Source organism: Homalodisca vitripennis, chromosome 2, assembly GCF_021130785.1.
Source record: "Homalodisca vitripennis isolate AUS2020 chromosome 2, UT_GWSS_2.1, whole genome shotgun sequence".
In the NCBI taxonomy this organism is placed as follows: Eukaryota; Metazoa; Arthropoda; class Insecta; order Hemiptera; family Cicadellidae; genus Homalodisca; species Homalodisca vitripennis.
Genome location: NC_060208.1, coordinates 130,700,859 through 130,726,403, shown reverse-complemented (window position 1 = coordinate 130,726,403; position 25,545 = coordinate 130,700,859). Strand labels below are relative to the sequence as shown.

The window sequence follows — 25,545 nt, the reverse complement described above, 5'->3', positions numbered from 1 at the left end:
ATCTGCACTGTACATGAAAATAAAAAAAAAAATAGTACCTGATCATATATGTTCCAAAAACTACGAAGGGTCAAGTGGCGGCATGGAAGTTGCGGGTGCCCTAGATGTTTTCCGAAAGTCCAGAGATCGAAATGTACGGTATGTACGATACTTAGGAGATGGTGACAGCAATGGTTTTAAAAAGGTGGTTGACGATAAGCCATATGGAGATGAAGTAGAAGTAAGAAAACTGGAATGCGTCAATCATGTCAAGAAGAGAATGGGGAGCAGACTAAGGGAATTGAAGAAACGGTTGGGAAAAACAAAACTAAAAGATAATAGAGCAATAGGGGGCAAGAATAGGCTAACAAATAATGACATAGACAAGCTGCAAGAATATTATGGCCTAGCTATAAAAAGAGGTGGATCAGATCTTCAACAAATGGTTAAAAATGTGTGGGCAACTTATTTCCACAAAATATCGAATGATGACACTCCGCAACATGGCCTATGTCCAAAGGGGCCGGAGTCGTGGTGCGGTTATAATAAAGCCGAAGCCCTACATCAGACTTTCAGCAATAAGTCACACAATTTGCCATATGAAGTGATGGTACAGATCAAACAAATTTATAGAGATTTAGCCAATTCGGATCTTCTAAAAAAATGCCTTGACCAAAAGACTCAAAACCAGAACGAAAGTTTCAACAATGCCGTCTGGTCTAAGGTGCCTAAAAATGTTTTTGTAAGGCTAAACACTCTAAAACTTGGCATATATGATGCATTTTTAACTTTTAATAATGGATTCACCAGCAAATTGGATGTGTATAACAAGCTAGGAATCAAACTGAGCGAGAAGTCTGTTGCCGCATTGCGAAATTTTGATACAATACGATTGAAAAAGGCAGAAAAATCTGCTTTAGACATGACCAAGGAGGCTAGAGTTGCTAGGAGGAAAAGAAAACTTGCATTAGAAGAGGAAAATGAAGACCCAGATGACCCTGAGTACGGAGCTGGGATGTTTTAGCAGGAAAAGGTTAGTTTAGCAGTCATTTTTGCCTTTACCGGACATTTCCCGGAAACTTGGTTTTTTTTCATATAAAGGTACATGTATCTCAAAAACTATAAATGCTAGAGAATTGAAATTTGGTATGCATATAGAACAGTGCAATTCCAAATGGTGTTGCATCTTTTATCATTCTATCTAAAAAAACAAATGAGAAAAAAAATTTTTTTGGTATAAAAAATAATTTTTTTACACACAATATTTAAAAATTCCTAAAAAAATTTTTTTTAAAGATTTTTTTACTAAAGTTGCAAGAGATGTTTATAAAGGAGTACTCTTTGCCTACAAAAAATTTGAAGGTTGTAACTTACTTAGTTTTGACAATACATGTACCTAAAGTTTGTAAATTTAACATGCGCGGGATAGGAACGACCCGCTCCCCTTAATTGTTTTAATCATATCAGCATGTAAAGTATTTTTTAGTTAACTCATTTAGTATTGGCCGGTTGGCATATATACGTATGTAAAATGTGTGTTCAGGCGGATATTATACATTAAGTCCTTGAGAGGGATAATATCCTTTACATAGATTTCCTTTCCACGTTTGTGGAAAGGAATATCCACACCATTATTCGACGTAAAACAATTTTAAATTTAACCCAGAACACGGTTTTTACATTAGGATTCACTATTTATTCATTGGCCCTTTTTAATAAAACTTAATTCTATAAGTTACCTACATAATTAATTTTGACTATTTTTTAATTCAATCCTAATGGGATTTTACAATATTCTTTATAATTTTATCGTGTGAAATAATAATGTCCAAAGCCCGTTTCTAAAACGATCTTTGACAAATTTTAAACTTTGAAATTAAATTTAAAGATGACAATATCTTTATACTTTGATTTTTGCATAGCTCGATTTGTGACATGAACCCTTTTTTTGGTAAATAAAACCGTGTAAAGTTTATCTACGACTTTCAAAAATGGCAATTACAAACCCATGTAAAATACTTTACCCATAGTATTTTCTCAATCTTCCTTTGTAATTATCTTTGGTATAATTCAATTATAATTATAATTATTATTATCTGTAGGCAAAATCTCTTATACTCTCCCATACTCTTAAAATCGCAATAAAATTTTTTATCAATAAATATTAATTACGCAGCAGGTAGTTTCAGTCAGTTACAACTCAGTTACAGGTTACATGTATATGAAGCATATAAATCAAAATAATGATTTTAAACATTAACGTCATTAAACACTTTAGGAGTTATCCAGCGTTAGCGTTATTATACTTAGGTATAATACAGCTTCTAAAACAACTTTATAAGCAGTAATTGTGGTAACGTTTCAAACACGTATAAAAGTTTCCAATATTCACATCTGATGTAAACAAGGGTGCTCTAAGTATTTCACTTCTTTGTTGTCGATCACATAATAGAGTTGCTCCTTCGGCGCTGCCAAAGTTTGTTTCGAAGTTTTGTCATTGTTTCCAGTAGAAGCCATTGTTGAAGGATTTGCCATTGTTCCTTTGCTTAAATCTTGAGTCGCACAACTTCATTACTCGCGGGATGGAAAAGTTATAAAAACTTGTGATAGGGTAAACTTGCAAAACTTATGGTTATGTATATTATGTTTATATTAGAAACGAAAGCTTGTACACTTTTATTAGCTGTAAATACTCGACGTTAACTGAAGGAGTTTTCTTTTATATTTCTCATCCTTTACCGAAAAAAGTAACACTCCGTTTCGAGATATGCTATCAGATCTATTTTTCAGGTATATCACTAACAAAATAAAATCTAGGTTATAATATGGACATATTTGATTGAGTTTACATGCATTTGATTAAAAGACCAGATTACTGATTTAAAAACTGAATGTTAGCGATTTTTTTATCACTGTACGATGGAAAATCTTCTACAAAACTAAATACTTTCAATCGAATCCATTCAAAAATAAATCAAACGAGATAAAACGTTTACTGTTCATTACGATTGACAACAGATCTATTCCTTCATATTATCATTTTCGCAATTTTGCCATAAATTTACATTCTACTTGATATTTCGATTAAAAAGAATAAAAAGTTTGTTCCAAATTTTATGCTCACTGCAGAGGGCTTAGACAACCTTAGATTACACTAAATAATTAAGAAAGTACCTATTTGTCATGACAACACAAAGCATTTAACATGTTTAAGTACACAATTAGTTCTGTCATTGCCCAATATAATCAAAAGAACCTTTTGGATAAAATATGCAAACCTTACAGAGGTTATAATCCTTTACGGTTTTAATGTATGTACTAATATTCCAGATAATTGAAATGTAACATTAATTATAATAACAAAAACTGAAATGTTATTCAAAACAATAAGTAGGTGATGTTTTTTTCCACTTCTCAAAGGCAACACATCATATTTCTCTCACAACACGAAATTAATTTTGTTGTGACTATGATAAAACTACAGAGCCAGTAATATTTATAATGAGGTTTTGTAATCAGTTGATAAATAAAACAAATATTTGACTGAAAATTAAGCAGTATAAAAATAAAATACTGAATCATCGTAGAGGATTTAAATATGGTTTTATATTCATGGACAAGCATTCATACGGGTTTCTTAAACCATTTCTTTCACGAAAATATATTTTTTAAATGGATAAAAATGTAACGCTATGGTTGTAAGCCTTAAACAAAGACGGCCTGCACTGATCGCACATTTCTACTTAAAGACGCAGACGTTAGATGTATAAGTTATATTTGGTCATCTCAGGGTATATTCCAAAATATTTATTTTCATAATGTTATCATTTTTAATAAATTCTACGTTTTCTCTAACATGGGAGCGTACACCCATAAATATTAAGTCACAAATATTAAACTTATGTCTTCATTAATTCTCAAACATTTGTGTAGTAATGTAAGTAACAAAATCAATTTGTCTGTCTGTTTTACAGCATGCATTTTAAACACATATTTTAAAACATTTTATTAACATTGTCAGGTTTTATTTCTATACGAAAGTAATATTAAAACATAAAAAACTTGAATATCATCGTAAAATCTCCATTAAATTTGGAATTGAAAATTTTTTTTTCACTGATTGTTTTTAGAAAGTAAAAATGTAGTATGTAGCTTTATTCGTACTTTTAATAAACGTTATTTTTAAAACAATATTCTTTTAAAAATGGCTATTTCCTACATTTTTCGAATCGTAAATATATTGAAATACAGCGTATGTACAAAATTTATAGATATTATGTTTTATTTACACAATTTAAATGCCTAAATATAAATTGTAGAAAATGTGTTTGATAAGTTACGGTTTTATCTGGTTACTAAACAGTAGTAACTGTCACGTAATTTGTTCAAGCTCCGTACAAAAATTAAAATTTTTCTTTAAATCTTAAATATAATAATCAATGTAAATCTAGTAATACAGATGAATTAGCTGTCAACCATGGATTAGTACCTGACAGACTAGTGAGCGAGGTCGCTGTAATAACGACATCAACTTCTAAATTGCTTCAAAGTTACTGAACTTCATTATTACTTTGTCAACTGTAAGTGGTTTAATGATTTCAACTCAAATCCCCTAAACATGAAAATGGAAATGTTATTTAATAGCTTTTCAGTCTAATGAATAGCGATTAGCAAAATAAGATTCAGAGTTAGTCCTTGTGTTTGTAAAATAAATTCTTATAATGAACACGTTTAAGATTGTAATGCCTGTGATATTTTTCACTATGTATAATTTCATCCTAATATTCTGGTTCGTTTCCGATGTTTTAAAAGCTATTTAAGCCAAATCAGGTTGTTTGAAAATACTAACGAACATTCATAATAAAAGTAATGTATTTTATGATATATTGCAAAATAACTCTATCTGTAATAGTGATATAAATGAATAAGAGCAAAATATTGAATTTGATTGCCTACGATTTGTTGTAGATAATAATGGAAAATGCGTATCACGAAGGAGAAATTATTACTTTTATGTTTATTTTTGTATTGCTTAGGTATTTTCATAATAAAAAATTTTTATATCTACAAAATTTTTGTAAAAAATTATTTCCTAACTAAATAATATTAATGTTAGTACCTTTGTAAATAACATGACAGCATAGTTACTTCCCATACCAAAACCACACGAGTTTGTATTGTGTTTCATCAAGTTAGTAAAATACTGCCGGCCTTGATTTAAGATTACTATCATATTTCAAAGGGGTTTATTTGACGATTAAAGGTACAAAAAATCTTTTTAAAGCAACAGTATTTTTGTGTGAATTTGTCAGCTAAGAATAGTGTTACATACAGTTGTTAACAACTTAATTAAAATTTGTATATCATTTTTATTTGGGAATTTTTATTGTTGAAGTTTTCACTAATAAGTCCTATTAAGTATTCAATAGAATAACGGGAAATTTTAATTTAATTACGGGTTTTCTCTGTACTTGACTTTTAAATCAAACTGAAATTTAAGTACATTTTAAATTCTACTTTATAATACTTCTATTTAAGTATGAATCTATTTAGTGATTTGAAACTCTTTTAAAAAGAAACCAATATTCCCAATCAACCCTAAGTCGCAGTCGGCAGGATTTCTGTATTTGGCTATTGCGAACTTAAATATTTAAAACATTCATTTAACTTTATTTTCTTGATGGCTAGCTCTTCTTCGTAATGGATTTAGGATCGTATCTGGAGATATTAGAAGGCGTTCTTTATTTACACTTACGTTTATGGGGAACTCTTGCTTTGTTAAGCGGTTTGATCAGCAGAGGCTACAAGTTGATGTTTGCCTATTCACTAAAAACAATGAGACTATGATTGGATGTGTACAATGTCTGTCTCTGCACTAACCAAAACCGCAAGCTAGAACAAACTGTTTCCAAACAGCAGCAGTTAATTTACACGGTGTATTCATGGTCGGTCAATGTTCTGGCCTAGCTTTTTCAAAACCTCTTATGATACTCTTCGCTAATATATATCTAATATTAATACAGATAATAATATGTAGAGATTGGGTTAATAATATTTCTCATAACATTTGGAATGAAAATTTAATAAGATTGTATTATCGAAAATAAAAAAATTGTAACATGACATAAATTTATGTGTATACTTTTATAAAATCTATAATGTTGTATAAGTAATTCGCTTTGTGCATTTCTATCGAATGCCCTGCTAGAATTAGGACTATACTTTTCCTTACAATGACATCGCACCCTGTGAGGACAAAATGTGTTTTATCTTCAATCTTAAACACACCCTGAATGACTTTCAAAATTGTTATTTATACAAACCTGTTACACTAGACTTTTTTAGACTAGTTTATAAAACACATTTGACAATAAATCCCGCTATAATGAACATGAATGGCTTCGTTTACTACACTAATAGAGTAAGGCAATTATTTTTTATCTTTTAAAATCGCTTCGGTACTTTTATTTTCTCTTTCATATAAATATAATATTTTTATGTTCTTTAAGGACTATGGACATATTAAAGTGTAACTAATTTAAAGTTAGCCATAAACTATCGTGGCTATATATTATGGCATTTATATATGTTGGTTTAGATATAAAATACGAGAAATAACCAAGAGAAAATTTAAATTTTCCTACACCACAGAGACCTAATTGTACGGCTAATGTGCACTAGTGTCTCATTCGTTTGGAATTTCTTTAAACAAGAACGAAGAATGTGATGACTGACGTAAGAGTCTTAAAGTACAAGCAATAATAATAGTAAAAATACAGGGATAAAAAATATAAAACATTAAAATATTTAAAGGTGGCTAAAAAAAGTTTGCTATGAAGCTCTTGGAACAAGTTCAATTAATGGTCAAAAGAAAAAAAGGTTTTGAGAAATTAGTCAATTTTGGGCTCTCACTTCCTTTGTTACACTACCAAATTGTTTCATGTAATTATAATGGTGATATATACTATTCTGAACTTCAATCCCAATTCCAAGTATCATTATTATAAATCATTTATACCCTTTTGATACTCTTGTTATCAATATTCTATTAATTTCTCCATCCTAATGTCGTGTAATCGTGAAGAAGGCCTGAGGATAAGAAATCGTACGAGTAGTTTTATTTGCACTCGACAATAGAATGCAGCTCCTTATAACGTACCCGTATAAACATTCCACTTGTCAAAGGCATCATATAGATTTTCTATAAAGTAGCCTACAAATATTTAGTTTAAAATAGGAGATACGATTAACATTTTTGTTGGGTCACTTCATCTATAAAATTAGAATGCACCGCAAATAAAAGGTAGTTTTAATAAATTAAATGCAAAGATGGTTGCCATGAGGAGTATAAAAAGAAACCTACAGGAGGACCCTTCACTCCCCCTTGTGATGGACAGATAACATTCAGCACTAAATGACCCGCGCGCTCTCTGTAATAGACCTGCTCTACACCGCACGAGGCTGAGTCACCCTACCGCATGCAGTGATAGTGTATTGTCAACTGTTTCGAATTACATTTTGTAAGAGTAAAATTTTAAATTGTACTACGATGTAATGCTTGTTATATTCTGTGATGTATAAAACGCTGTCTTCATTCTCATCGTTCCTTTCATTATAACAATCTTTATTTAAAAGTAATTGAAATGGTATTGCTTATGCAGAATAAATAAGTGTCAAATAATAGTAAGTGTAATACTATTCAAAACATATGTATATTTGACCCTAGATAATTTAATTTAAAAACTTGAGAAATTGCTCTGGCGACATAAAATATCTGTTATTTGTAACTCTTAAAAGTTCGTTTAGTAAAAATGTTTTTGTCATATCTCATAGTATGTATTATTATTATTCTTATTGTCGGTATACATAAATTAACAATAATATGATTAGCCATTACACTAATTATTCCTAGTTACAACAATCTGAAAAGAAGGAATCAACTCATATATTTTCAATACAATTGTGTTAATAATTACTATATAAATCGAAAATATAGAATTGTGTAAATAATCACTATATAAATCATCTGTAGTGCAAACTACTGTTCATCTACAATTTTATATTTCAATTGAACAAGCAATCAACCCATATCTATTTTCAATACAATGGTGTAAATAATTACTATATAAATCATATGTAGTGCAAACTACTGTTCGTACAATTTTATATTTCGATTGAACAAGCAATCAACCCATATCTATTTTCAGTACAATTGTGTAAATAATTACTATATAAATCATCTGTAGTGCAAACTACTGTTCATACAATTTTATATTTCGATTGAACAAGCAATCAACCCATATCTATTTGCAATACAATCGTGTAAATAATTACTATATAAATCATCTGTAGTGCAAACTACTGTTGATACAATTTTATATTTCGATTGAACAAGCAATCAACCCACATCTATTTTCAATACAATTGTGTAAATAATTACTACATAAATCATCTGTAGTGCAAACTACTGTTCGTACAATTATATATTTCGATTGTACAAGCAGAAAAAAGGAAGACTTACATTTAATAATATACAAATCATTAGAGCTATTGCAGCGTTATATTTCTGAAAAATTTGTGGTATTATGTATGAGTTTTACAAACTATCTTTTAAGTTTTAATTTTTTACAAAAGTGATTAGAAAATACTAATTGAATTATTACATTAGTTTTAGACTCGTTTTGGTTTATGGAATATTTGCTTACAATGCAATAATGTGTGATTTTAAAATTTTAAAGTTCGTCCAGGAATTTAAGCAATTTTTATATCCGCATTAGAATACTAAAGTGGGGGAAAAAATAATTAAACTACATTTATTTTATAACGAAACATTGATTTTACTTTATGCTAAAATTTTATAAGAAAGCAAATATACCTATTTTTTGGTTTAGAAAAGTAAATATAAATTATACAGAAACCACAAAAGTTTATATTTTAGAATATTATAATTACTAGTACATACCCAGAGTATTGATGGTCGTAGTACAGAGCATTAGACCATGCCGCTAATCTGGAAACAAAAATATTCAGGTTGTGAGAGAGAAAAACAATAAATAAATAAATACACGTACAAAATATGAAATCCAGATACCTAAAGTAAACAATGTTTAAAACATACTTATATTATAAGTTGCCTTATAACACAGTAATAATAATCAAACATGATCTATTATGAATAAGTTATACTTCACTATTAATTACCAAAGTCATATCTACAAATTATATTGTTTTATAAAATATAAAGGAAAGCATCTGAGAAACACAAATGAATTTTGAGAGAATATCAGTAAAAAATATGAGTTACACGTTTATAAAACATTTTTCACTAATAAAAACTGTATTATACTATTTTTACAAATTTTAAAATATATCCAATAGATTATAGTTTAGTTTTTAATACTCAATAGCTTCCTACATGCTGCTGTCTGTGAAACAGTTCCGGCAAAATCGATAACTAGTGAGCTGAACAGTCATCCTTGGATTTAACGGCCGTCTCTCATTAGTAGACTCATCGCCTGGTCTCTCTCTCTCTCTCTCTCTCTCTCTCTCAGCCTGTCCAAAAGCATCCCTTAGACGCCCGAGTAGTGAGTCGTACCGTCGGAGTCGTTTTGAAATTCTGGTCGCGGTCACTCTCAAAGTCTTGTATTTTTTCTTTTTTTGGCAGAGTAGTGCGGTCATTGTTTTTGATGCTCTGTTTTCTCGTACTAGATAGAAGTTGTACCGGTAGAGTCGATCTGATCATTATATCCTCTAGTCGCTGTCGCTCACAAAAGCCTAGTCCTTTATTCTTGTTTATAGTAGTTTTCTCGTCTTAAGTCTCGATGCCCTATTTATCGTTCTCGTTTGTAATATAACCGTCACCCGGGTCCCAATGTTTTTTGTGAACGAGGTTGCCGAAGTAGTGCCTTGATGAATTCCCCTCGAGTGTGATGGACATATGGTTTTTTTATAATCCTGTGTCCTACCTTGATGCCAACAACAACATAAAGGTGTTACAAGTGACACCTTTCTTCCAGGTATTCCACTGCAGCAGTCCTGGGAGCCTGGACGAGCTGAAAGTTACCCCTTCGGAGGCAAGAAGCTACATTAGCATCGGTGAGTTGGCATTTATCCTTATTAAGTGTCTCCTTTCTATCTCATGTACAAACCGTCCTTTCATCTCCAGATATTACTGATGCAATGGCTGTAAAGTATCATCCAAGACCGGATGTCAATTTGTCTTAAATTTTATTCTAACTCGTAGTAAAATACAGTACATTTTGGTCCTCTGAGTCAGGACCTCTTCATTCTTAAATTTATCGCAATGTCTCAAACCAAAAATGTTTGTACCTCCTTGATCATTGGCACAATTTCAACGTTCAATGTGAGATTAGCATTTGGTTCTCCACTTGGATTTTTATTCTAAATTGAAAAATTCCTGAATCCATCTTGCCAGGACCCTGGAGTTTTAATGTTATGTAGTATAAATGGTTTCCATACTCTTCAATTTTCCGCGATATCTTAATATTTTGTGTAAGCAGTTTGCCCAATTGGTACCATACTATGTCAAGTTTCAGATTAGCTGATACGTACACTCCAAGATAACCAGCTTGCCTTCCTTTTCTGAGCGGAGATTAGGCTTATCCACAAACATCGAAGGGGTTCCGACTCGGTCTCGATGTTAAGGTTGAGTTTGACATTGATTTACCGGTACTCGTTCTGGACTTGGTATCGGGTGTTTGGTTCAACTCATCGTTTTCACATTGACGAGAATTCTCAACGAATCTAAACGCGGACTGCATCCGTTGAAGTCGATATCAGGTATAAAATTAAAATTGGAAAAGATGGACATTTGTACTTTACATCGCTAGAGATTAAGAACACCAGAGATCAACGCGACAATCAACCTCAATCTCAACAGTGATGAGACACCTGAAAGGCCTTTCACAAAGCAGTCGGACGATGAATCCAGCATCACTATCGGGTGCCGAATAGTACGAGATCCCAAGCCCACAAGTATGTGGTACAACAACGTTAAGGCAGTGAAGGAAAGATCTCGCCAGATCATGTCCTTGGAATTGGAAAAGAAGGTTTACTACATAGCTCGGTTGTACGTAAAAAAACGTTGAGAATAATGATAGAGGGGAAAAAACCTATGGCCACCCATAAACTCGAGGACGCAACATAACTATCAACCTGAACTTTGAGAATAGCGGAACTCCCAAGATACCAAATGAAAACCTAAAAGGATTTCCAATTAAACCGAAAATACATTCAGAGGGTGTCATCCATATGATGGTATGTTACAGGCCATCCCAGTGCCCGAGATCATCTGGTATCAAGGAAAAAGTCATCTAGGAGACAAGTAAAATCAGAATGGTGAAGAAAGCGACTGTAATAGACTCTTATCCACAAAGACTGGAAATGTCCAATCCCAACAAACAAGTTTGTAGCAATTACCGGTGCGATTATTGCAATAGTTCTTGGAAAGCAATGACAACATTGCTCTCAACTTTCAAGACCGGGATGAAAGATCCGGTTTTGCACCTTCATTTGTTGAAAAATCCAAAATCATTCTAAACGAAATTGATAAACTTTTTGCGATGCACGGGGAAATAAAATCCTGTGCTGATATGATACAGGGTACTAAGGCTGTTCAGGAGCCTTCGAACAACAAAATGAGAATGATACAAAATGGAGATACATATGAAATACTGTTAGAAGTCTCATAGGACCTGATAGTGCGCCATGCAATATATTTTTTACTTTCTTGTAAAAAAGTCATCTGCCTGCCAAACCATAACGACTAAGCAATCATTTACGTAAAATTAGATTTATTTTGATGTCTCTAAATGACTAAATTTGCTAAATATTTTTATAAATGTATATATATATATATATATATATATATATATATATATATATGTATTGTAAGTAATTGCAAATGTTGTTTTAATAACAAATTTAAAAGTAAAGACAAATGTCTAACCAAGCTAAATATAAAATATTATTTATATAAAACAATTAAACCCTAATCCCTAAAAAGTTAAGTAAATCATTTATGACGAACACTCGTACATTACTTTATTCAAAACAAGCACAAAAAAATGCTAATAATTAATCTCATACCTAACGTTAATAATCCGTAACTAAAACCGTAATTACCGAGTCATCCTTCTAATGTTTTTGTATGGTGTTTTACGTTTTTAAATTGTATGTCCAGAAAATTATACTTTTAAACCAAATAGGAAAAAGAAAAAATCTTGTTTCAAATCGTATTTGTATTTTACGGGGACGCGATGCCGATTACGGTTTAGGCTCCCATAGACACTTTTCGTCCGTGTTATGTCGTTTTTATCATACAGAAGAAATATAAAGTTATATCTTTACTTATTTAATTTTAATTACATAATAACACAATATTCTTACTTTGAAATGTGCGTATAAACCATTTATTACCTACATGAAGAGAAAAAATTTAACATGATCATACTACAAAAAGTAAAAAGTTTTACCAGATAGTTCTTTCAATGTATGTTTTAAGGAAACGAAAACACTTCGATGGCTAACTTAACTATAAAAATGATATATTGGTGCAGTGTGATATACAATATATTACCAGCCACATGCTAGACGATTCCCAAGAAACTCAAGATCAGCGTGGTTGATCATTTATTCTTGAACGTTATATAATAGGGTACAATGTTATTGGCATAGTTCTTGAACAAACATGAAAATATACAGAATGTACAATAGAATGTCTACTTCATTTTATGTTAGCAAAGAAATACTGATTATAAATAGTTCACGTGTGCAATGTATAACGTACATTGTATAAATCAATATCTACGCTGATGTAAGTAAATGTTATATCGTTTAAAGACGTTAACGATCACCTGGTGTTGGCTTCTTTCCACTTTGGACTCGGCCCAGCATCTACATTGCCTTCTAAGTCACACATACGGCTATAAACTCTTTCTGTAGGAGCTTACCTAACCCTAACGAAGGAATATAATGTACCAATAACATAACAGTCTATCATATAATTCTATATGCTGTTAAAGATTTAACTTGATTTAACTTAATTTTCGTGAGGTGTTTTATTTGCCGCACATGAGAGGCCTTGCTCGTTAAACATAATGAGCCACAAGCACGACAAATCCTACATCATTACAAATTTAAGGAGGACTTATACATGCATAATACGTTTAGCCACAGCGATGTTACATGCTGCGCTGGTTTCATCAGCCAACACCTCGGGTCTATGTTTACTCTGTTGTAATTAATTAGCTTTCGAATGTGTCAATGCCATAAGCTAATCATGAGGTTAACAATAAAAAGAAGTGTGAGGTTATTTGTTTAGCTGTTTATTTCCTGCGAACTAGCGAGGTAATTCATGTATTCCATTATAAATATGATTAAAATAGAGTTTATTTAAAACTAGTTAACTTTGATTCTTTAAAATGTACGGTTTGTTTAAATTTCTAGACTGGTTTATTATGAACACAAGCTTTCTTGTAGACATTTCAAGTCTATGTAATCAACTCTGGTTTTAGTTGTGGGAATTATTCAGTAAAACACCATAGCAACTTCAAATAGCTACTAAAATGGATATATTGTTACATAACGTGCTGCCAAGCTAACCAGTGATGTAAATGTGGTCGAGAAAAGGCTTCCACCGGTTACTCTCTTTTTGAGAACTAAAAAAATTCACATTGCAGCAGATATGGTGGGAGCAGGGTGTGATACTATTCTAAATTTTCGTGCCTGACCTTAAGAATACTTTTGAATTTAGGGTTTATGGTAACAGATAAAATCTCGTAATTCGGACTCAGCATCCGGTTATTGTTTGACAAAATGTGTATGTGTGTGTGTTTCTGTACTCTACATTGGTCAAAATGTCACTTTCAATGTAAATACGATCGAAGACTTCTCGGTTACATTTCCAAACTGCCTTGCTCAACACATACAGTAAAACTTATATATATATATATATATCTGTTTTGCCGATACCAATAATTTCTAGAGTCCAATAAGTTAAATATTGATCCATGTGATGATACCCCATAATGACCCAGTTAGAAGTTGCAGGTTTCAAGATGATTCTACGATATAAAATGAGGTGAGAAATCTTCCAATAATCATTGATGCCTACTATATATCAGCATGCCGATATCACTTATGCCGATAGAGCCGCATAAAGGTGTACAGTTTAAAAATGAGAATTCCAACAATTGGTGACGACAATCAACGTGTAATGAGTTTATAAGTTGTAAGATGAGATGATTTGATTGCAACTACTACCACCCACCGATTACTTGAAGATTAATTGAAGTTTCAGTATTACTTTTTAGGAAGATTAAATAAAGTTTTCAAGTATTTTACAATAAATAAAATAATAATAAATATCAACTTATCGTAGCTTTTCCACAAACATTTGCAATACGATATATACTTAAAAATATTCTGTTAGCAATATACAGATTTTTAAGTAATAACCGTATATTGTTTTGAATTTTGAATTTGTTAAAAAATTTATGTAAAAAGTTATAAAAAACTATAAAACTAAATATATATACCTGTAATGTTGATGAAATCTAAGCTTGAGTAACCAAATGTATACGAGGTAATAGTTCACCACACCATTGTCTGTAAGCTGTAGTTACATAAAAAATTCCAACTTTATAGCACGTTTCATTCATAAGATATCCTACAAACAGAAATACATATACACAATAGATATACTTTTTTCAATCCCCATGTGGATAGAAGAAAAATTTGACCAACCTACAGCGTGACATCCTTAAGTAACGCTCAGCCATACCACATGGATAGGTATGCACAACCATGAGCCATTCTTGTATATGTAAGATGATGTTTCGTGAGATTGTTTTGGAAATATCTTGCAAATAGTTTAGATACATATACTGCTATGGTGCATATTAAGACTATATGCAAATAGTTTCAATATTGGAGTAGCAGAAAACTCCAGACATTTTCGACAGCTTACAACTCCTGTATACGTTGGGTTTATACCGGTTAACCATGTTAGTACTCTGTTACTTAAAAAAAGACAAATGACTTTATTCATTTCGTCATAAAATTGGTTTATTCTACGACATTATCGGTACCACATGGTTAATCATGGTCTAATACTAATGTAAAAATGTTCTCTAACGATACAAAATTTGATATAAATTGTATAGAAATTAAGCTTCCTTTTAAATTCAAGTTACGTAATCTCGAGATATCAGACAGAAATTAATCTTTTCGCAAATTATGAAATTTTCTTTGCATTTTTTATTTGTGTGTTTCATCGTTCAGACGTTTCGTGTCGATTTCCACTTGTTGAGACCTAAAAAGAAAGGAAAACTTTAAACTAAAAAATTATTCCTCACAAGACATTTCCTTTTCTAAAACAATCATTCAATTGATGAGAGCATCTTCTGAAATGCCAGACTTAAACAAAGACAAAAAGAAAGAGTTTAAATTGACAACAAGAAGTGAGTGCTTCCTGCAACTCCTTTTCTCTATTCAAGTATTAATGAAAACACGGAGGTTTTTCTCCAGGGTAGGGCTATCCTGTATACTGTATTCTGACTTGGCCAGCATTTCAGATTCTTTATTTTCGCAGTGGTAAGTCAACAATTTAGATTACCAAAATAAATAAAATGTATATTAATTTTGGGGAGTACCATACGGACATAGTGTAATAAAGGAAACAGTAAATTGTTAATTTTACTTAACTACATGTTATAGGGTATTGAAAATGTGTTGGTAGGATGGGACAACAGTTGGAAAAAAGGTATTTAACACATTAAATTTAGAATATGAAGCATCTGTAATATTATAGTCGAAAATGAAGGATAAACATCATTCAAGAATAACCTAATGTCGCAAATAAGCATTTTCGTTATCTTTGACTAGACGGTCTCATAGTGAGTAAAATGCTGTGAAAATCAACATAGTCATGACGTCAACAAACGATTTAAAAGGTCTTTTGCACATTGAGTACGTGCATTTGAAACAGCTATTAGTTAAAACCTACATTAATAAATTGTTCCTTTAGTTCCCAAATATGAAAACACTTTCCCTAGATTTTTTTCCTATGAAACATTGTAGAAGTCCTTCCCTAGAGTACGATAGTTCCTTCCGGTGGGATAAGTTTTATTATAACATACTCTATAACGTATAACAACATAATACCAAATTTAACACGGCGATTCTTAATTTTTAGGTTTAATATTTTACATTTTAATCTGGCTTAATGACCTGATGATTAATTTAATAATACCTAAGTATGAAATTATGGATGGAATATAATGTGGACATAATTTGAAGGAAAAGTAAAAAAGGCTTCATTCGAATTCTAAATATAAACAAACGCCTTAAAAGTTTACTGAAACTAAAATATTATTTAGGGGTTTACTTAAACCCGATTAAATTCAGTAATAAAGTATCAATTGTGATTCACAACGCCTTTATGTAATTGATTTCTGAGTAGTTTCACATTCAGGCACATTGATGACAGTAGTATACAAATAAAAATTATGCGTATTAGACCCCTAACCTCAGGAAGTTTGATAAATGTAATAAAACTACTCATAAACGAAATAATAGAGAGTTTTGTGAAAGTTATTGCTATTAAATTATTAACTTGCACTGTTTTCTTGTAACATTAAATACATAACAAATTAATTATTTTCTCTATCTGTGTGGTTTTATGATGGACGATTCATGATATATATTCAAATGAAGGTTCTTTCTCGTAAGTTGTACAACGATTAACTGCTGAGACTAGAGTTGCCTTCCTTTTGTCCTTATAAAGACCTAACATATAATACTTCCTTACCCACACTATCGTTACCTCTTTCTTTGATCACTTGTCCACTTGAAGTTATATTAAACGCCGAAAGTTGCATTTAAATTATTACTAACATATTATTTGCAGAAAAAATTGCAGAAAAATATTAATAAAAAAATTTCCGTTTTAGGTGACGTCACACGATAGAATCAGTCGCGTTAAAATTGATTATTTAATGAGGATCATTACTTGACACCTCAGGTCCATACTCTGAGTAAAATAGATACAGTGAATTAATCTATCAAAATAACGATAAAGGTATTATTAACTGAAATATATAAGCATATTTCGAAAGTATTAATTCATTTGATTCTGTTACGTATTACTTATTGATTTTATTTAGCAAGTTCATATATTTTAAATCTACTACATTCCATTATTATTAATAGCAAAATTACTGTTACTAGGTTTTCTAAACAAAACGATACTAGATTGACTTTTGGCCTTATTGGAACTATTATTCACATTACCAGGAATAAAATATCCTAGCCTTATGAAGAACAAAACAAATGAAATATATCTAGCGGCGACTGCTTACCTCAGCAACTGTCCTTGTTTTAGAAGTAAGTTAATGAGGTTTCTGAGATTTCTCTCATTTCTAGGTCACGTATTTTAACGTTATCGGGATTGCCAGTTATATAAATTGATCCCTGATTTAACTCTAATTAAAAATATTTATGTATTGCTTACGATGGGAAACAATTCATAAATCTACAACGGACATTAATTTTTTAATATTCGAAACTAACCTAAATTCTGAGTTTAATGAAACAAAAAAAACATTACAAATGTCTGTAAACATTTCGGAAAAAAGGAAACATTGATTGTTTTTTGAGTTGTTGTTTAGAGAGGTAAAAGCTAAGGTGAAATAACATGTTATTGTAACTTTGCACAGTTAATAATGATATAAAACGATATTCGATTTGTTTACAAGTACCTGAGGTAGATAATTTCATATACATGTATATATATATATATATATATATATATATATATATTTATATATATACTGTGATATGTATTATATATTTAATCTCTTAGAGCAGTTTCAAAAGAAAACAACAATTTTTGAATGTACAATATTTCATTGTATTACAACTTTGCCAAGTACACTTACAAAACATACACAGAATAAAATAAAAAAAATAATAAATATATATATATATATATATATATATAATTAATAATACATAGCCAGCTCCCTTTTTCCCAACCATTATGCTACGCTGAAAATGCCAAATCCATTTTAGTTCTCCCCTTTTATTGATACCAATTTTGAGTAATTAATGTTAGGGAGCAAATTAAAATTATATACATTTATATAATTGCATATGTATAAAATTATATATAATATATATGTGTATATATATATATATATACATTTTTTTGTCTATTATATTTTTAAGTAACCTATAGTCAGTGGTAATGAAAATCATAGTTTACACATACCCAATAGGGAATAACTTACCTTAAATAAAGCTATTGCAATATTTATAGCTCGCAAAGTCAATTTTCACCTCTTTATGGTCATATATCAATTCCATTTTTATAACACCTAAACCTTTTCTTATTATTAACTGATGACTGATAACATTCATCTTGTAATGGGGTGCAAGATAGAGGTAAAGACGTTGACACTTTATGAATACTTCGTAAGTCTTTCTTCAGGAAAGGGCTGGTATGATTTTAATTACTACATCCTTATAGTATATAAGAATTATAAATAATATAATCTAGTCCATACTGACAGTCACATTTTGGACAAAAACTATTTCAAATTATTTATTATTTTCTATTTTTTTGTGACCTGAAGTATGTGTGACATTATGTGTCCATTGTTATTTGATAAATATTTACAATAGGGTTTAAATCATATAAAAGTTCTGGATATGTACATAAGCCAAAATAAATGAAAGTCCTTTGTAATATTTGATTTTGTACTGCTGTTGAAGGTAAAGAATAAAAATGAACTTTTTGTACACAAATAAAAACATTTCCATCACATTATGCCTACACATATTATGTGTGTGTGTGTGTGTGTGTGTGTGTGTGTATATATATATATATGTGTGTATATATATATATGTGTGTGTGTGTGTGTGTGTGTGTGTGTGTGTGTGTGTGTGTGTGTGTGTGTGTGTGTGTGTGTGTGTGTGTGTGTGTGTGTGTGTGTAACGTATAAAAATAAATCTAAAACAATCAAAATAGAACAACGGAAAATTGTGGTATTACCATGGGAAGACTTTTTGCCCATTTAAATTTTAAATATCCCTTCCGGCACAGACAGAAGAAAGGAGGGTTTAAGGTATTGTTGCCGTCTTCAGTATCACATAGAAGCCTTTTTTATTAGTTTAGAAAGATTGAGCAACACCAATGGTATGAGGACTCTAATGATTGTTATATAAATAAAATTATATTACTTTTGAAATATGGAAACTCCATTATCTAAACTTAAAATATAATAACTTTTATACTAAAACTAACGGTTTCTAAACTGGGAACGTTATAGGTTGCAATAAAATAAAAACGTTGAATGCCATTCGAGATTATGTTTGTAAAATAACCTAGTAGTGTACCTAGTTGAGTTTTAATCAAGTATAAATAATGGTAACTATCATGTTCACAGACCTACGTTATGTTGTATAGTGTACACAATTACAAGTTTCTGGGGGATATGATTGACGAAAATGGAAACACCTTATTTGTGTTAGGGGATCATAGTAATTTTAGTTTATAATTTTCTATGAAATTAAGCTAAAAATATTCACTAGTACTAGTCAACCGGTTTGTAAATTATTTATAATTTTTTTAAGTTATATTAACTCCATTCCAATTAGGAGCTTCAATTACATTTATTTCTAAATATAAATGTAAAAGAAACACACATGTTGATAACTCTGTTAATAGGTAGATACTAAGAAAATTTTAAATAATTTATAAATTATATGACAGATTTATAAGTAGTTAACACCATCCCTAGTTTATATTTGGAAATCATTCAACAATTATTCCCGCCAGACCATCTTTAATAGCCTATTTACGTAAACCTTTATCGAATATAAGTAAACTTTGCAAATTAACTAATTAAATATAACTGTATACTTTTCAAGCCTTAACTTTAATTTTTGTAGTTCTCATTGTTTGGATTTGGAAACTGGACAAGTCGTGGTACGTATTGGGCATTTTAAACCTGCAAAACAGAAAAATCATAGATATGTAAAAGCAGAATTCGGGGTTTCATGCGAGATACAGAATGGAATATTTTCTGCACGTTGTGATACAGTGATGTCACATGTTACGTTGCATGCTTGGAGCTGTATTGTTTACATTGGCAAGTTAACGAGGGCCTCATCAGACAACACCTCGGGTCCATTATGTTTACTGTGTTTCGTAATTAGCTTACGAATGTATCAATGTTACGTGTTAACGACATGGTTACAAAATAATAGGGAAATGTGGCGTTTTTAAATCCACATTACAGGGTTTCAACAAAGTAACTCCGTTGTTTTGAGGTTCATTAATGTGTTACATTAAAACGTTATTCTACCTCTTCTCATGTCCTGGCCAGAATGACTGTGTTAACAAGCAAGCAAGTATATATTGCCTGATCGATAGTTCGGGGTTTTCATCAACAGTAGTTGACAGTAATGCTGATTGTTGGCAGAAAATACCGTAGCAAACACTCACTCAATTAATGCAGTGCAATGGCGACTCAACAAAATACGCAATTTGGCTTGTTATGGTTCAGAGGAACTTTCAACACTATTTTGATGGAGGTGTTTCTACTGATAAAACCACTCGGCAATGGCTATCTGTATATAAAGAAACTGGAAGTGTATTTAAACTAAAGTCGCCTGGTAGGCCTTATGTATCAGACGAGATTATGAACACGACGCAGCCTCGAGTTGCGAATTCCTAAATAAACTGTTCAGAAGGTATTAAAAAAGGCTTTATTTAACTGTGTACAAGCTATAACGTTTTTACTGAACTAAACCAACAGACAAGAACAAGATATTACAATTAGCTATTACTAAATTCGACAGAAGTAAGGAAAATATCGATTATTTAAAAAAATATCATTTTTACTGATGAGGCAACTTGTCATGTAAACGGTACTGTTAACCGACACAGTTGCATAATTTATGGTTCTAATCCATGTCATTAAATCATTGAGTATCAACGTGACATTATACCAAAGTGGACGTTTGATGTGGTCCTATGCATGTCAAAGTTATAGGGCCCTTAATTTTGGTTGAAAACATTATCGATGGTGATGTCTATTGTGACAGGTCGAGTGTGGTTTTCCTCAGCTATAAGACATTGAGGTGGAGAAGGATTTAGTTCACTTTCGGCAAGATAGAGCACTGTCACACTTTAGTTACCTGTGATAGAAACATTGGATACTTGGTTCGGCAACATGTGGATTGGAAGGGACTGGCTTATTCCTTGGCCATTCCTGTAGACTTTTTATTATGGATTCATTTCAAGAACCTCATACATGCAGAGAATATTAGAAATGTGAACTATCTCAAACAACCGATATTTCATGCGTGGCAACAGTAACCCTAGACATGTTGGCCTGGACATGGGAAGAGCTAGACTATCGTTTTTGTATCTGCAGTGCTACTAACGCTGTATCCATTGAAATTTATTATATAACCTTTAAAACCATGTACCGGTGTAACACATGAAATTAAGTTTATTGTTTGATTAAAATATTTAACCAGGAGTTATTTTGTGGAAAGTCTGTATTTGATGATGGTGTAATATCTTCAACTATGATATGGTTCAATAAATAATTATTATTATTTTATTTTCTTTCTCAGATTATATACCCTTTTATTATTCTAAAAATGCAGAAATTTATTGGTGAAATTACAGTTAATATAATGAGTTTAGTACGAAAACATTTAAACGAGTAATTAAAAACAAATACTGTTTTATGATTTGCGCCATTTAAAAAGCTCTAACATTAATTAAATGTACGAGCATATTGAGGCACGGTTGTCAGTAAATACCCGATTTATTGGTAATACTGTGAATATTAACTACCAATACATTACTTTGTCTGCTGTCAGTACGTGTACTAAAACTAATTATTTATGCCCTTAAACAACAAACAGATTTTTATAACACAGAGATTTTTCCAATCAGTAATTCGGTCAGTATTACGATTAGAGTGTATGAAAAATTTTTTTATGTTGAAGTGTAATAATTACTTTTGCAATAGACGGTTTGTGATGACGAATGCTCTACTTATCAGTCTTAATTTTTATTCCTGGACACTTGTTCCAACTCACTAGGTTTCCTCGTTGCTTAGGCTATTTATAATTAAGAGAGCTTTTTATAATAATGCTCCTGTCAGATAAACAAGAAATCGAATAATTGAGATTTTACGTGAAAATGGCTAAATATAGAGGTATTTTATTATACGTGGATAGTATTGTTTCACAGAAATGGATGTGTTACACGTTGTTTTACAAATGTGTTACACGTTGAAGTGCCCTTTTTCTCCAGGGTAATGAAATAAATAAATTAGGATCCCAGAGTTATAAATTATGAACTGTATATTCCCAGCAAGGTCCAATCAATATACATGTTAATATTGTATTATAACTTATTTCTTCGCATAAGTATCTTGCTTTACATCAGGATGTTTGTGTCTGTACTTAATATAATATCTAAAATATTTCATGTTATTGCTCCTACCCTCAAGGTCCTAATTCCCCCAATGGTGATCTCCAACTAATACTTTATAACAAGCAATACATCTGTATGCTAACATATAGATATTATATTACTATTACGTTTTGAGTCATTATGTATGTTCAGTTCCAACACAGCTTTTTGCTGCTGATGCCTCACATCAAGGACTAGCGTATCATTATTTTCCGAATATTAGTTTTTTTCTTTTTTACCATATAATAAAAAATAATTGTAAAACTTTGAATTGTTAAGTAAACATAACCTTAGTAGGATTTATAGTATTATAGTGTTTAGAACATAAGAATAGGGTTTAGTTCAACAAAAAATTATTACCGCTCATAATTGGGAACTTTTAATAATAAATAGGAATTATATTTACTTTTACACAAAATAATATATAAACAGGAAACCAGTAGGCAATTTATAATACCGTAAAGTGCAGTTGTTGTTTTAAACTAACGGAAAAGTACTTACTGATTCGACTGTGATTATTTTTATGCATTGTAGGTATACATTAAACTTTCGATTGATTGTGAACAAAACTTATTTACTTACTGATCTGTCCTGGTAATTCCAAAAGAGAATCCCAAAACCGCCCTACATTAGAGAAAAAGCTCTGACATTCCATAAATACTCGATTAGAGGAAAATAGCTTTGGCAAGCATTCACCTCCAGAAACACAACTGTAAATTCATTGAAGTTTCTTAAAAAATAAATAAGAGCTATTCTACTGTAGGTATATATATTAAAAAAATAAGTATTAGACATTCGAATGTAGATTTCGCTCATAATTTTGTAATAAATTTCGTTATATTTTGATTCTACTTAACGCACTAACTAGGGTTGACGTGTACTCGTACCACAGCTACTGTGCTAAAGTCTAAACATGAATTGCGACATTGTGAAGGTTTTTTAGAAAGAATCATTAGATATAGCACTAGCACAACGGAAATTATCTATGATCTAGATATGAGAGATTTTAGACAGTACATTACTTCCTATAAAAGTTGCTGAAGAAAGCAGTCGCCTCCATTTATATTTCAACAGTTTTGTTATACGGCAGGATTAGATATGTTTTAAACCTCCGCACACATCAACGTAACGATATATTACGTACCAGTAGTAAGTGTATTAGGCTGCATTTAAAAATGTCTATTACAGTGTAGTGGTCTATAAATAATTCATAACTGACAGCTACAAACCTCCGAGATATTCCTGTAACGAAATGCTCTATTTAATATATGCTATCTAAACATAGCATACTCTTACGCTTTTTTCTATTAAGATAACGTTGGCACTCAACACATATACGTATAACAACGAGGATATGCATCAATGAAAACGTTAGTTACAGGGTGATTCATATAATACGTATAACATTTTATTTCAACGTGAGGCCTTTAATGATGTTTTAAAAAAATGTTGCTATTTTCCTTTATATATAATTAAATTACTAAATTAATATTTTCTTACCTAAAAGCTATTTTAGAAATAATCATTATTACCAATTAATGTCAAAAAACCTAAAGGATTAATATGTATTAACCAAAATTTAACTGAAAAATGTATTCCAAAGAAGGTATTTCAACAAAATTGGACGATAGCATATTAATCTGCTAATATATTGTTTAGATACTTCCTTATGTTTTCCTTCCATGAGTGTACAATTACCACTATCAATCAAAAGTTGTACATTTACATCACAGCAAAAGGTCTAAATATCGAAGTTAACATGTTACGAACTTTACATTTTATTTACCCTATCGGGAATATGTATTAATAATTGTGATACAAAGTAATCAGTATGGTCCCGAAATGTCACGTGATATAGCCAAGATTAATTAATTAATCAATATAAACAAATCAGTTTGCAGGGTGTGCTGTCATAAACAAGGGAACATTCTTCAATTAATAATATTTTTCAGCTTTTACTGACATGGAAATCCACCTGTTGTTTGTAATTATCAAGGCATATTATCTAAAACAATTTATAAATATCTCTACACTTTATATAATACAATAAAGTATTATGTTATACAGTATTACCCTTTTCAAATATATGTATATTGAAATCTTACACAATTATCTTAGTCAAGTTGATTTTACTCACACATATCCTTATGCTTACATTAGTTATCACAAAGAGAATGTACTGTAAATCCGAGTGTTTTAGTAACCAGTGTATTTTGGTTACCACTAACGCTAAGTAATCGGTATATACTTTTGATGACAATACATTTACCGAAAGCATGTATTTATGGATTTCTCTTGGATCTATTTTAATACCTAATTTTAATGGTGTAATCAAAATAAACCATACCGTAATTGTTTTTGTGCACGTTTCCTATATTTTTAGTAATATTTCAAACAGTTGTAGTATGAATTTGTAACAGTTGCAATTATAATTATCTTTACTCTCTTATTTCTTACTTTTGCGTAACTCAGGAACCGTAACTGTAACGTCTTAAAGTAACTGTAGGTGGTATGTGCTATGTATTTTAAATCTCAATCATTCAATTTCAAGTGTATTGCAATATGACATATCTTTTATTGAAATCCTAACGCGTTTCTATCCAATTAGACACACTTACTCAGTGGTTGGAAGGAGACGGGTATTTTTTACCGATTGATATTTATTGGGGAATGTTCCACCCTACACTTCTTAATTTCTTGATGCCCCAAACGTAGAATTGTTGGTGATAAAAGGGATTGTATTTGTATTATGTACCTGTATGATGATTTCTTCTCAGGTATAAGTAAGTCCTCAGTGGTTCTTTGGAGTTACGCCTACCTCATCTAAACATAACTAAAAAGATAATGAATGATTTCTTTAAGGATATAAATTTGTGATAATAACCTGCACAAAACAATACCTATAATCAAATCGATAATATTGAAAAGTTATTTTATTTTAGTCCAAAAACGTAATGACCAGGCGTCGTCAAAATACGGGAACAATTATCGTTACATACCATCAGCTGATTGTATTTTGCTCTATTACCTCCTCCCTCCATCTT

General features: G+C 30.9%; 1 protein-coding gene across 1 annotated transcript in view; it reads right to left on the bottom strand.

Annotated features, from left to right (window-relative positions):
- Positions 1 to 25,545, bottom strand: part of LOC124355807 (Down syndrome cell adhesion molecule-like protein Dscam2) — a 487,821-nt gene that overhangs the window by 327,987 nt on the left and 134,289 nt on the right. Inside the window, exon 3 of the mRNA XM_046806962.1 lies at positions 8,942 to 8,989. The gene's annotated coding sequence lies outside the window, so the exon portion shown is untranslated. The remainder of the gene's footprint in view (positions 1 to 8,941; positions 8,990 to 25,545) is intronic.